This window comes from Oncorhynchus masou, chromosome 10 (genome assembly GCF_036934945.1).
Source record: "Oncorhynchus masou masou isolate Uvic2021 chromosome 10, UVic_Omas_1.1, whole genome shotgun sequence".
NCBI lineage: Eukaryota > Metazoa > Chordata > Actinopteri > Salmoniformes > Salmonidae > Oncorhynchus > Oncorhynchus masou.
The window spans coordinates 41915228-41930160 of record NC_088221.1 but is presented as its reverse complement, the minus strand read 5'-3'; the positions used below and the strand labels follow the sequence as shown (position 1 = coordinate 41930160).

Below are 14933 nucleotides of genomic sequence, written 5' to 3'. Positions count from 1 at the left end.
CATTTAGAACCGACATTGATTTGAACAGACTTTCGCTCCACATGTTGAATCATTCAAATACTGACAAAGTAGAAAAATATGTCCGCATTACTGAACAAGTCAAAGTTACTCAGTAATTTGACAACGAATAGCACTTGACATCATTCTTCATAGAAACAGCACTAACACCGTCAGCTAAGACACTGGTCTTTCTGCTGCTATTTGAAAGGCTGTGTCTTTACAATATACAAGATCTTTCAAAAGTTTTAGAACACCTACTCATTCAAGAGTTTTTCTTTTTCTACATTGTAGAATAATAGTGGAGACATCAAAACTATGAAACAACACATATGGAATCATGTAGCAACCAAAAAAGTGTTAAACAAATCAAAATATATTTTATATTTGAGATTCTTCAAAGTAGAATTGCCTTGATGACAGCTTTGCACACTCTTGGAATTCTCTCAACCAACTTCATCTGGAATAATTTTCCAACAGTCTTGAAGGAGTTCCCACATATGCTGAGCACTTGTTGGCTGCTTTTCCTCCGGACTCTGTGGTCCGACTCATCCCAAACCATCTCAATTTGGTTGAGTTCAGGGGACTGTGGAGGCCAACTGGAGGTCAACTGATGCAGCACTTCATCACTCTCCGTCTTGGTAAAATAGCCCTTACACAGCCTGGAGGTTAGTTGGGTTGTTGTCCTGTTGAAAAACAAATGATAGTCCGACTAAGCTCAAACAAGATCGGATGGCGTATTGCTGCAGAATGTTGTGGTAGCCATGTTGTTTAAGTGTGCCTTGAATTCTAAATATATATCACAGACAGTGTTACCAGCAAAGCTCCCCCACACCATTACACCTTCTCCTCCATGCTTAAAGGTGGGAAAAACACATGCAGAGATAATCCATTTACCCAGAATTTGGCTAATGTTCACCTCCGTCTCACAAACACATGCTGTTGGAACCAAAAATCTCCAATTTGGACTCCAGACCAAAGGACAGATTTCCACCAGTCTCATGTGCATTGCTCATGTTTCTTGGCCCAAGCAAGTCTCTTCTTATTATTGGTGTTATTTAGTAGTGGTTTCTTTGCAGCAAAATTGACCATGAAGGCCATTCACACAGTCTCCTCTGAACAGTTGATGTTAAGATGTGTCTGTTACTTAAACTCTGTGAAGCATTTATTTGGGCTGCAATTTCTGAGGCTAGTAACTCTAATGAACTTATCCTCTGCAGAAGGTAACTCTGGGTCTTCCTTTCCTGTGGTGGTCCTCTTGAGAGCCAGTTTCATCATAGCGCTTGACAGTTTTTTTGAATGCACTTTAAGAAACATTCAAAGTTTTTGAAATGTTCCGTATTGACTGACCTATATGTCTTTAAGTAACAACGGACTGTCTTTTCTCTTTGCTTATTTGAGCTGTTCTTGCCATAATATGGACTTGGTCTTTTACCACATAGGGATATCTGCTGTAAACCCACCCTACCTTGTCACAACACAACTGATTGGCTCAAATGCATTAAGAAGGAAAGAAATTCAACAAATTAACAGGTGTGCCTTGTTAAAAGTTAATTGAAGTGCATTCCAGGTGACTACCTCATGAAGCTGGTTGAGAGATTGCCAAGAGTGTGCAAAGCTGTCATCAAGGCAAAGGGTGGCTAATCAAAGAATGTATTTTGATTTGTTAACACTTTTTTGGTTACTACATGATTCCATGTGATATTTCATTGTTTTGATGTCTTCACTATTATTCTACAATGGTGAAAATAGTCACACACACACACAAAACAACTTTGAATGTGTAGGTGCTCTAAAACTTTTGACCGGTAGTGTATAATTGCACTTTCCACCAGGATTCAATACATTTAAGTGACAAGGGAAAACCTACAGTAATTGCATGTATATCAATAAGCATTGATATGGTGAGAAATTCTTTAAAGTGGCAATCAGCAGTTGAAACAATAATGTGTTTTCCCCGCCACTGTTTTGCTAAAAAGCTGAAGGATGGTGCTGGAGAAATGGAACCACTCTCACATTCATAGACAGAGCTATGAAAGTAAGAAAGTAAACAGATACAATTCAAGGGATTCCAAATAAGTGAAAATGTTCACAACACAGATATCAGACCAATACTTTCCTCTCGCTCACCAAACTGAACTACAATTAACTCAATTGGGGGAGAGACTTAAACCAGCATAGACAGTAGCCCTCTGGGAACCAACCAACAGTCTGATATGAGTTGTCTCACAGAGTGATAATGTCATGAGTATGGGCCACTCGCCGGCCTCCGTTCTGTTTCTCTGATGTTCCCAGGAGACCACTGAGATGGTGCGAGAGCCCTGAGATGGGTGGAGCTTTCAGTTTTGAACCAATCAAACCACATATTATCCCATAGCTCCACCCATAATGCAATGCAGCACACACAGCCTTACTTCAGTCACTGACCACAGAGCCCAAATGCACATCTGACCTACCAACAAAACCCCCTGGTTCATCTTCCAGACCAGTCCCTATCCCTCTCAGAAAAAGGAGGTGTCGGATGAGAAGGCCCCAACCAGTCTGAATTCGTCTCTCATCAGGACACAGATGAGGCATTGGATGAGGGCCTTGGAGTAGGGAGGGGGCCGCGGGACACATGTATGCAGCAGGATCTCACGCCCTGCAGGGGGAGGGATATCTGGCACACTGGCACCTCCCAATGGCTTTCTGTCATCAGTGCCACCCCCACGTCCTGTGTCTTCTTCCAATGGAGCCAATAAAGTAGCCTGTGAGGATGGGGCAAACAGAAGGGGGAAGTCAAGGTGGCTAACATTCAGGTTGACACAAAATGGAGAATGCAGAGCCCAATACACAGTAGACTTTCCATAGAAAAAGCCAAATAAAAATGTGGAACTGGGCCACAATATATTTTTAGGCAGCCTAAGCATGACCTTAGTAACATACTACACTCCACCAATGAGAGTATGACACCTGAGACTAAGGAAAACATACAACTCATTCTATTGCTCCATATTCTAAGTCATGGGGGAATGAAACAACCTTGACAGCGATCAGATCAGCGCAAGAGAAAGCGACTCTACTGGAAAACGACAGCGGCAAATTAACACAATCTATTTTTACTGAGCAGCAACAAATTACATAAATTAACAAGCTGATTACAAATTAACAAATGCCTGCTCACATCTCCCAAAATCTCGTTTAAGGCGAGGAAAGGTAAGGAGACATTTAGTGGGCTGGAGCGATGCGGTGCTTGCTTCCAGATCAATGTTTGCATTTGTTTCGGTTATCAAACACAACAAAGCCACACTATGCGAATATCTAAAGCCAACTGGTATCAAACACAACAAAGCCACACTATGCTAATATCTAAAGCCACTAGTATCAAACACAACATAGCCACACTATGCGAATATCTAAAGCCAACTGGTATCAAACACAACAAAGCCACACTATGCTACTATCTAAAGCCACTAGTATCAAACACAACAAAGCCACACTATGCTAATATCTAAAGCCAACTGGTATCAAACACAACAAAGCCACACTATGCTAATATCTAAAGCCAACTGGTATCAAACACAACAAAGCCACACTATGCTAATATCTAAAGCCACTAGTATCAAACACAACAAAGCCACACTATGCGAATATCTAAAGCCAACTGGTATCAAACACAACAAAGCCACACTATGCTAATATCTAAAGCCACTAGTATCAAACACAACAAAGCCACACTATGCTAATATCTAAAGCCAACTGGTATCAAACACAACAAAGCCACACTATGCTAATATCTAAAGCCACTAGTATCAAACACAACAAAGCCACACTATGCTAATATCTAAAGCCACTAGTATCAAACACAACAAAGCCACACTATGCTAATATCTAAAGCCAACTGGTATCAAACACAACAAAGCCACACTATGCGAATATCTAAAGCCAACTGGTATCAAACACAACAAAGCCACACTATGCTAATATCTAAAGCCACTAGTATCAAACACAACAAAGCCACACTATGCTAATATCTAAAGCCAACTGGTATCAAACACAACAAAGCCACACTATGCTAATATCTAAAGCCAACTGGTATCAAACACAACAAAGCCACACTATGCTAATATCTAAAGCCAACTGGTATCAAACACAACAAAGCTACACTATGCTAATATCTAAAGCCACTAGTATCAAACACAACAAAGCCACACTATGCAATATCTAAAGCCAACTGGTATCAAACACAACAAAGCCACACTACGCTAATATCTAAAGCCAACTGGTATCAAACACAACAAAGCCACACTATGCTAATATCTAAAGCCAACTGGTATCAAACACAACAAAGCCACACTATGCTAATATCTAAAGCCAACTGGTATCAAACACAACAAAGCCACACTATGCTAATATCTAAAGCCAACTGGTTTCAAACACAACAACCTACCAAAACACTTAACCAGCAGGCTAAAACTAGTATATACAGTGCATTTGGAAAGAATTCATACCCCTAGATCTTTTCCACATTTTTGTTCTAAAATGGATTAAATTATTTCCCCCCTCATCAATCTACACACAATACCCCATAATGACAAAGCAAAAACATTTTTATTTAAAATTTTGGCAAATTTAAAATAAATAAAAAATGAAATATCACATTCACATAAGAATTCAGACCCTTTACTCAGTACTTTGTTGAAGCACCTTGGACAGCGATTACAGCCATGATTCTTCTTGGGAATGACGATGCAAGCTTGGCACACCTGTATTTGGGGAGTTTCTCCCATTCTTCTCTGCTTATCCTCTCAAGCTCTGTCAGGTTGGATGACAAGCTTCGATACACAGCTATTTTCAGGTCTCTCAGGAAATGTTAGACGCTTGGCATTCAGGTCAAAGAGTTCAATCTTGGTTTTTTATCAGACCGGAGAATCTTGTTTCTCATAGTCCGAGAGTCCTTTAGGTGGCTTTTGGAAAACTCCAAGTGGGCTGTCATGTGCCTTTTACTGAAGAGTGGCTTCCCTCTGGCCACTCTACAATAAAGGCCTGATTGGTGGAGTGCTGCAGAGATAGTTGTCCTTCTGGAAGGTTCTCCAATCTCCACAGAGGAACTCTGTCAGAGTTACTATCAGGTTCTTGGTCACCTTCTTGGTCATGACATTGTCCTCATCCCGTCAGTAGAGGATGGCTGGTTATTCTTTAAAAGTTCCTTCCTCACCATCTTAAATAAGCATGCTCCATTCAAAAAATGTAGAACCAGGAATAGAAATAGCTCTTGGTTCACTCCAGACCTGTCTGCCCTTGACCAGCACAAAAACATCCTGTGGCGTTCTGCATTAGCATCGAATAACCCCCGTGATATGCAACTTTTCAGGGAAGTTAGGAACCAATATACACAGGCAGTTAGGAAAGCTAAGGCTAGCTTTTCAAACAGAAATTTGCATCCTGTAGTACAAACTCAAAAAAGTTCTGGGGCACTGTAAAGTCCATGGAGAATAAGAGCACCTCCTTCCAGCTGCCCACTGCACTGAGGCTAGGAAACACTGTCACTACCGATAAATCCACAATAATTGAGAATTTCAATAAGCATTTCTCTACGGCTGGCCACGCTTTTCACCTGGCTACCCCTACCCCGGTCAACTGCCCGGCACCCTCCACAGCAACCCGCCCAAGCCCCCACCATTTCTCCTTCACCGTTTCTCCTTCACCGTCATCGTCTGATATTTCCAAAGATTGGAAAGCTGCCGCAGTCATCACCCTCTTCAAAAGGGGGAGACGCTCTAGACCCAAACTGCTACAGACCTATATCTATCCTACCCTGTCTTTCTAAGGTCTTCGAAAGCCAAGTTAACAGATTACCGACCATTTCGAATCCCGCCGTACCTTCTCCGCTATGCAATCTGGTTTCAGAGCTGGTCATATACTTGACTGTGCCTTTAAACAGCTTGGAAAATTCCAGAAAATGTCATGGCTTTAGAAGCTTCTGATAGGCTATAGACCTCAGAAAAAAAATTGTAGACCTCCACAACTCTGGTTCATCCTTGGGAGCAATTTCCAAATGCCTGAAGGTACCATCTTTATCTGTACAAACAATACAATACAAGTATAAACACCACGGGACCATGCAGCCATCATACCGCTCAGGAAGGAGACGCGTTCTCTCCTAGAGATGAATGTACTTTGGTGTGAAAAGTGCAAATCAATCCCAGAACAACAGCAAAAGACCTTGTGAAGATGCTGGAGGAAACAGGTACAAAAGTGTCTATATCCACAGTAAAACGAGTCCTATATCGACATAACCTGAAAGGCCGCTCAGCAAGGAAGAAGCCACTGCTCCAAAACCACCATAAAAAAGCCAGACTACGGTTTGCAACTGCACATGGGGATAAAGATCATAATTTTAGGAGAAATGTCCTCTGGTCTGATGAAACAAAAATAGAACTGTTTGGCCATAATGACAATCGTCATGTTTGGAGGAAAAAGGGGGAGGCTTGCAAGCCGAAGAACAACATCTCAACCGTGAAGCACGGGGTGGAAGCATCATGTTGTGGGGGTGCTTTGCTGCTGGAGGGACTGGTGCACTTCACAAAATAGATGGCATCATGAGGTAGAAAAATGATGTGGATATATTGAAGCAACATCTCAAGACATCAGTCAAGAAGTAAAAGCTTGGTCGCAAATAGGTCTTCCAAATGGACAATGACCCCAAACATACTTCCAAAGTTGTGGCAAAATTGCTTAAGGACAACAAAGTCAAGGTATTGGAGTGGCCATCACAAAGCCCTGACCTCAATCCCATAGAAATGTGTGGGCAGAACTGAAAAAGCGTGTGTGAGCAAGGAGGTCTCCAAACCTGACTCAGTTACACCAGCTCTGTCAGGAAGAATGGGCCAAAATTAACCCAACTTATTGTGGGAAACTTGTGGAAGGCTACCCAAAACATTTGACCCAAGTTAAACAATTTAAAGGTAATGCTACCAAATACTAATTGAGTGTATGTAAACTTCTGACCCGCTGGGAATGTGATGAAAGAAATAAAAGCTCAAATAAATCATTCTCTCTGCTATTATTCTGACATTTCACATTCTTAAAGTGAAGTGGTGATCCTAACTGACCTAAGACAGGGAATTTTTACTCTGATTAAATGTCAGGAATTGTGAAAAAACTGACTTCACTGTATGTCACAACAATAGACAAACACAGTCTGCTTACGCTAATAACACACAAACAATTATACGTTTTCATGTCTTTATTGAACACACCGTGTAAACATTCACAGTGCAGGGTGGGAAAAGTATGTGAACCCTTGCATTTAATAACTGGTTGACGCTTTTTTTGGCAGCAATAAACTCGTTTTCTGTAGTTGCGGATCAGACCAGGAGGAATTTTGGACCATTCATCTTTACAAAACTGTTTCAGTTCAGTAATATTCTTAGGATGTCTGGGGTGAACCACACTCGAGGTCATGCCACAGCACTTTAAATCGGGTTGAGGTCAGGTCTCTAACTGGGCCACTCCAGAAGGCGTATTTTCTTCTGTTGAAGCCATTCATTGTTGATTTTCTTCTGTGTTTTGGGTTGTAGTCCAGTTGCATTACCCAACTTCTTTTGAGCTTCAATTTGCAGACAGATAGCCTTACATTCTCCTGCAAAATGTCTTGATAAAGTTGGGAATTCATTTTCTGTCGATGATAGCAAGCTGTCCAGGCCCTGAGGCAGCAAAGCAGCCCCAAACCATGACACTCCATCCACCATACTTTACAGTTGGGATGAGGTTTTGATGTTGGTGTGCTGTGCCTTTTTTTCTCTCCACACATAGTGTTGTCTGTTCCTTCTGTCATGATGTTGCCCTCTTTGGGTACAGCGACTACCCCTCCAGCGACCACCCCTCCCTCCATCCCCCTACCCCCTGTTGCTCTCAATTACAAGAGGACAAAAGGATGAAGACCAGACTGCTGAATCTTTTAATCATCCCATGTGGTTAAACTCTTAGACTATCGATACCGACAGAATAAGAACACGTCTTTGATATTAATTACTAGTCTGCAGCTAGGAATTCGGTATCATTGAATGCGAAGACCGACAACTGCCAAAACATCTATCCATGACAACATGAATGAATGTCACTCTGAACTATCAAATCAAATCAAATCAAATTTATTTATATAGCCCTTCGTACATCAGCTGATATCTCAAAGTGCTGTACAGAAACCCAGCCTAAAACCCCAAACAGCAAGCAATGCATGTCACGGTGGCTAGGAAAAACTCCCTCCAAAACCTAGGAAGAAACCTAGAGAGGAACCAGGCTATGTGGGGTGGCCAGTCCTCTTCTGGCTGTGCCGGGTAGAGATTATAACAGAACATGGCCAAGATGTTCAAATGTTCATAAATGACCAGCATGGTCGAATAATAATAAGGCAGAACAGTTGAAACTGGAGCAGCAGCACGGCCAGGTGGACTGGGGACAGCAAGGAGTCATCATGTCAAGTAGTCCTGGGGCATCCTAGGGCTCAGGTCAGTTGAAACTGGAGCAGCAGCACGGCCAGGTGGACTGGGGACAGCAAGGAGTCATCATGTCAGGTAGTCCTGGGGCATGGTCCTAGGGCTCAGGTCCTCCGAGAGAGAGAAGGAGAGAATTAGAGAACGCACACTTAGATTCACACAGGACACCGAATTGGACAGGAGAAGTACTCCAGATATAACAAACTGACCCCAGCCCCCGACACATAAACTACTGAGCATAAATACTGGAGGCTGAGACAGGAGGGGTCAGGAGACACTGTGGCCCCACCCGAGGACACCCCCGGACAGGGCCAAACAGGAAGGATATAACCCCACCCACTTTGCCAAAGCACAGCCCCCACACCACTGGAGGGATATCTTCAACCACCAACTTACCATCCTGAGACAAAGCTGAGTATAGCCCGCAATCTCCGCCACGGCACAACCCAAGGGGGGGGCGCCAACCCAGACAGGATGACCACATCAGTGAATCAACCCACTCAGGTGACGCACCCCCTCCAGGGACGGCATGAGAGAGCCCCAGCAAGCCAGTGACTCAGCCCCTGTAATAGGGTTAGAGGCAGAGAATCCCAGTGGAAAGAGGGGAACCGGCCAGGCAGAGACAGCAAGGGTGGTTCGTTGCTCCAGAGCCTTTCCGTTCACCTTCCCACTCCTGGGCCAGACTACACTCAATCATATGACCCACTGAAGAGATGAGTCTTCAGTAAAGACTTAAAGGTTGAGACCGAGTTTGACATGGGTAGGCAGACCGTGGAGCTCTATAGGAGAAAGCCCTGCCTCCAGCTGTTTGCTTAGAAATTCTAGGGACAATTAGGAGGCCTGCGTCTTGTGACCGTAGCGTACGTGTAGGTATGTACGGCAGGACCAAATCAGAGAGATAGGTAGGAGCAAGCCCATGCAATGCTTTGTAGGTTAGCAGTAAAACCTTGAAATCAGCCCTTGCTTTGACAGGAAGCCAGTGTAGGGAGGCTAGCACTGGAGTAATATGATCAAATTTTTGGTTCTAGTCAGGATTCTAGCAGCCGTATTTAGCACTAACTGAAGTTTATTTAGTGCTTTATCCGGAGAAAGTAGAGCATTGCAGTAGTCTAACCTAGAAGTGACAAAAGCATGGATTAATTTTTCTGCATCATTTTTGGACAGAAAGTTTCTGATTTTTGCAATGTTACGTAGATGGAAAAAAGCTGTCCTTGAAATGGTCTTGATATGTTCTTCAAAAGAGAGATCAGGGTCCAGAGTAACGCCGAGGTCCTTCACAGTTTTATTTGAGATGACTGTACAACCATTAAGATTAATTGTCAGATTCAACAGAAGATCTCTTTGTTTCTTGGGACCTAGAACAAGCATCTCTGTTTTATCCGAGTCTATCCATTCTAACCACGACAGAGAGGGTGGACAAACTCTCCAACAGAAACAAACTTTCAACAGAGACCCTGACGACACTCGTAGATGGAAAAAAGCTGTCCTTGAAATGGTCTTGATATGTTCTTCAAAAGATCAGGGTCCAGAGTAACGTCCTTCACAGAGCGATTCAACAGAAGATCTCTAAATATCCGATATATTGATTGCAATTGTTCCAGAGACCCTGACGAATGCGTGAGCGTTCCCGATGTGCAAAGGAAAGGATTAGCATTTCAATTGTTATAATTATCAACTGTGTGTTGTCTTATCTCAGTCGACCCCCACTTCCCTTTTGTACACCAAGCCTCCATGCCGGTTTAGCCCACTAGGGCACATTCCCCTATCATTTCGTGTAACCATATATACTTTGTTTGTTTGTGTGTGCACTTCTGTGATTGTTTAGTTAGTTAATAAATAAATAAATGATTTAAGAAAATTAATGTATGGATGACTCAGTGAATACTGGGTTTGTGCAGTTAACCAACCATTTACGACGTTTGGAATAAGAGTAATGTGAGGTAAAGAAGAATTCATTAATATGAAAATATCTGAAAAGTTATACACTGCTCAGAAAAATAAAGGGAACACTAAAATAACACATCCTAGATCTGAATGAATGAAATATTCTTATTAAATACTTTTTTCTTTACATCGTTGAATGTGCTGACAACAAAATCACGCAAAAATTATCAAAATTATCAACCCATGGAGGTCTGGATTTGGAGTCACACTCAAAATTAAAGTGGAAAACCACACTATAGGCTGATCCAACTTTGATGTAATGTCCTTAAAACAAGTCCAAATGAGGCTCAGTAGTGTGTGTGGCCTCCACGTGCCTGTATGAGCTCCCTAAAACGGCTAGGCATGCTCCTGATGAGGTCGCGAATGGTCTCCTGAGGGATCTCCTCCCAGACCTGGACTAAAGCATCCGCCAACTCCTGGACAGTCTGTGGTGCAACGTGGCGTTGGTGGATGGAGCGAGACATGATGTCCCAGATGTGCTCAATTGGATTCAGGTCTGGGGAACGGGCAGGCCAGTCCATAGCATCAATGCCTTCCTCTTGCAGGAACTGCTGACACACTCCAGCCACATGAGGTCTAGCATTGTCTTGCATTAGGAGGAACCCAGGGCCAACCGCACCAGCATATGGTCTCACAAGGGGTCTGAGGATCTCATCTCGGTACCTAATGGCAGTCAGGCTACCTCTGGCGAGCACATGGAGGGCTGTACGGCCCCCCAAAGAAATGCCACCCCACACCATGACTGACCCACCGCCAAACCAGTCATGCTGGAGGATGTTGCAGGCAGCAGAACGTCCTCCAACGCGTCTCCAGACTGTCGCGTCTGTCACATGTGCTCCGTGTGAACCTGTTTTCATCTGTGAAGAGTACAGGGCGCCAGTGGCGAATTTGCCAATCTTGGTGTTCTCTGGCAAATGCCAAACGCCCTGCACGGTGTTGGGCTGTAAGCACAACCCCCACCTGTGGACCCCGGGCCCTCATACCACCCTCATGGAGTCTGTTTCTGACCGTTTGAGCAGACACATGCGAATGGCCATTTGTGGCCTGCTGGACGTTATTTTGCAGGCCTCTGGCAGTGCTCCTCCTGCTCCTCCTTGCACAAAGGCGGAGGTAGCGGTCCTGCTGCTGGGTTGTTGCCCTCCTACGGCCTCCTCCACGTCTCCTGATGTACTGGCCTGTCTCCTGGTAGGGCCTCCATGCTCTGGACAATACGCTGACAGACACAGCAAACCTTGCCACAGCTCACATTGATGTGCCATCCTGGATGAGCTGCACTACCTGAGCCACTTGTGTGGGTTGTAGACTCCGCCTCATGCTACCACTAGAGTGAAAGCACCACCAGCATTCAAAAGTGACCAAAACATCAGCCAGGAAGCATAGGAACTGAGAAGTGGTCTGTGGTCCCCACCTGCAGAACCACTCCTTTATTGGGGGTGTCTTGCTAATTGCCTATAATTTCCACACGTTGTCTATTCGATTTGCACAACAGCATGTGAAATTTATTGTCAATCAGTGTTGCTTCCTAAGTGGACAGTTTGATTTCACAGAAGTGTGATTGACTTGGAGTTACATTGTGTTGTTTAAAACCTCTTGAAACTCCCCATCCCGGATCCGGGATCGTGAATAAAGCCTCAGGCTCATTAGCATAACGCAACGTTAACGATTTCTGAAAATCGCAAATAAAATGAAAATAATGCGCCTGCTCTCAAGCTTAGCCTTTTCTTAACATCACTGTCATCTCAGATTTTCAAAATATGCTTTTGAACCATAGCAAATCACTAATTTGTGTAAGAGTAGCATTTAGCACGCAACATTTTCACAAAAACCAGATAACCAAATAAATAAAATAATTTACCTTTGAAGAGCTTCAGATGTTTTCAATGAGGAGACTCTCAGTTACATAGCAAATGTTCAGTTTTTCCTGAAAGAATCTTTGTGTAGGAGAAATCGCTCCGTTTTGTACATCACATTTGGCTACCGAAACGAACCGAAAATTCAGTCACCAAAACGTCAAACTTTTTCCGAATTAACTCCATAATATCGACCGAAACATGGCAAACGTTGTTTAGAATCAATCCTCAAGGTGTTTTTTCACATATCTCTTCATTGATATGCAGTTCGTGGAAGCCTGCTGTCCCCTCAGAATCGCATGGAAAAATACCCGCAGCTGAAAAAGACGCACCAATTTCGACGGAGGACACCGGGCGGACACCTGGAAAATGTAGTCTCTTATGGTCAATCTTCCAATGATATGCCTACAAATACGTCACAATGCTGCAGACACCTTGGGGAAACGACAGAAAGGGCAGGCTCATTCCTCTCGCATTCACAGCCATATAAGGAGACAATGGAAAACGGAGCCTCAAAAATCCTGCTGGTTTCCTGGTTGCCGTTTCATCTTGGTTTTGCCTGTAGCTCCCGTTCTAGGGCACTCACAGACAATATCTTTGCAGTTCTGGAAAATTCAGTGTTTTCTTTCCACAGCTATCAATTATATGCATAGTCGAGCATCTTTTTGTGACAAAATATCTTGTTTAAAACGGGAACGTTTTTCATCCAAAAATGAAATTGCGCCCCTAGAGTTTCAAGAGGTTAAGTGTTCCCTTTATTTTTTTGAGCAGTGTATTAGGAAAATGATAACTTTGTAATCTGAATAGTTTCCTTGTTGCCCTGACTTCCTAGTTAAGTGCAGTTACATGATTAATTAGTTAACTTCTTGAAACTCCCCATCCCGGATCCGGGTTTGTGACTAAAGCCTCAGGCTCATTAGCATAACGCAACGTTAACGATTTCTGAAAATCGCAAATAAAATGAAAATAATGCGTCTGCTCTCAAGCTTAGCCTTTTCTTAACAACACTGTCATCTCAGATTTTCAAAATATGCTTTTGAACCATAGAAATTGACTAATTTGTGTAAGAGTATGCAAAGCTAGCATAGCATTTTGAGTAGCATTTAGCATGCAACATTTTCACAAAAACCAGATAACCAAATAAATAAAATCATTTACCTTTGAAGAGCTTCTGATGTTTTCAATGAGGAGACTCTCAGTTACATACCAAATGCGCAGTTTTTCCTGAAAGCGTCTGTGTGTAGGAGAAATCGTTCCGTTTTCTACATTGCGTCTGGCTACCGAAACGAACCGAAAATTCAGTCACCTACAACGTAAAACTTTTTCCGGATTAACTACATAATATCGACCGAAACATGGCAAACGTTGTTTGGAATCAATCCTCAAGGTGTTTTTTCACATATCTCTTCATTGATATTCGTGGAAGCTTGCTTTCCTCTCTGTATCGCATGGAAAAATACTGGCAGGTGACTTTTGCGCACCAATTTCGGCGCAGGACACCGGGCGGACACCTGGTAAATGTGGTCTCTTATGGTCAATCTTCCAATGATCTGCCCACAAATACGTCACAATGCTGCAGACACATTGGGGAAACGACAGAAAGGGTTGACTCACTCCTCTCGCATTCACAGCCATATAAGGAGACAATGGAAAACAGAGCCTCAAAAATCCTTGTCATTTCCTGGATGCCATCTCATCTTGGTTTTGCCTGAAGCTCACGTTCTAGGGCACGCACAGAGAATATCTTGGTATTTCTGGACACGTCAGAGTGTTTTCTTTCGAATGGTATCAATTATATGCATAGTCGAGCATCTTTTTGTGACAAAATATCTTGTTTAAAACGGGAACGTTTTTCATCCAAAAATGAAATAGCGCCCCCATAGATGTAAGAGGTTAATCATGAAATGCTAAATACAGAGAATCTTTGATAACAACTAAAAGTCTTAATGATAGTAAAGACACAACACTTCCAAACAACTCAACTTCAGTTTAATCTGTCCACAGAATATTTTGCTAGATGTGCTGTGGAACATCCAGGTGCTCTTTTGTGAACTTCAGACATGCAGCAATGTTTTTTTTAGAGTGCAGTTTCTTCTTCAGTGATTTCTTCCCATGAACACCATTCTTGTTTAGTGTTTGACATATCGTAGACTCGTCAACTGAGATGTTAACATGTTCCATGGATTTCTGTAAGTTTTTAGCTGACACTCTGGGATTCTTCTTAAACCTCATTGATCATTCTGCACTGAGCTCTTACAGTCATCATTGCAGGACGGACACTCCTAGGGAGAGGAGCAACAGTGCTGAACTTTCTCCATTTATAGACAATTTGTCTTACCGTGGACTGATGAACATCAAGGTAGAGATTTTTGTAACCCTTTCTAGCTTTTTGCAAGTCAACAATTCTTAATCTTAGGTCTTCTGAGATCTCTTTTGTTTGAAGCATGGTTCACATTAGGCAATGCTTCTTGTGAATAGCAAGCTCAAATTTTGAGAGTGTTTTTGTTTGGCAGGGCTTCTCTAACCAACACCTCCAATCTCGTCTCATTGATTGGACTCCAGGTTAGCTGACTCCTGACTCCAATTAGCTTTTGGGGTTCACATACGTTTGCCAACCTACACTGTGAATGTTTAAATGATGTATTCAATATAGACAAGAAAA

At 42.8% G+C, this 14933-nt stretch overlaps 1 pseudogene; it reads right to left on the bottom strand.

Annotated features, from left to right (window-relative positions):
* Positions 1-1758: 1758 nt before the first annotated feature.
* LOC135546866 (rab3 GTPase-activating protein catalytic subunit-like) overlaps positions 1759-14933 on the bottom strand; it is a 75304-nt pseudogene continuing 62129 nt past the window's right edge.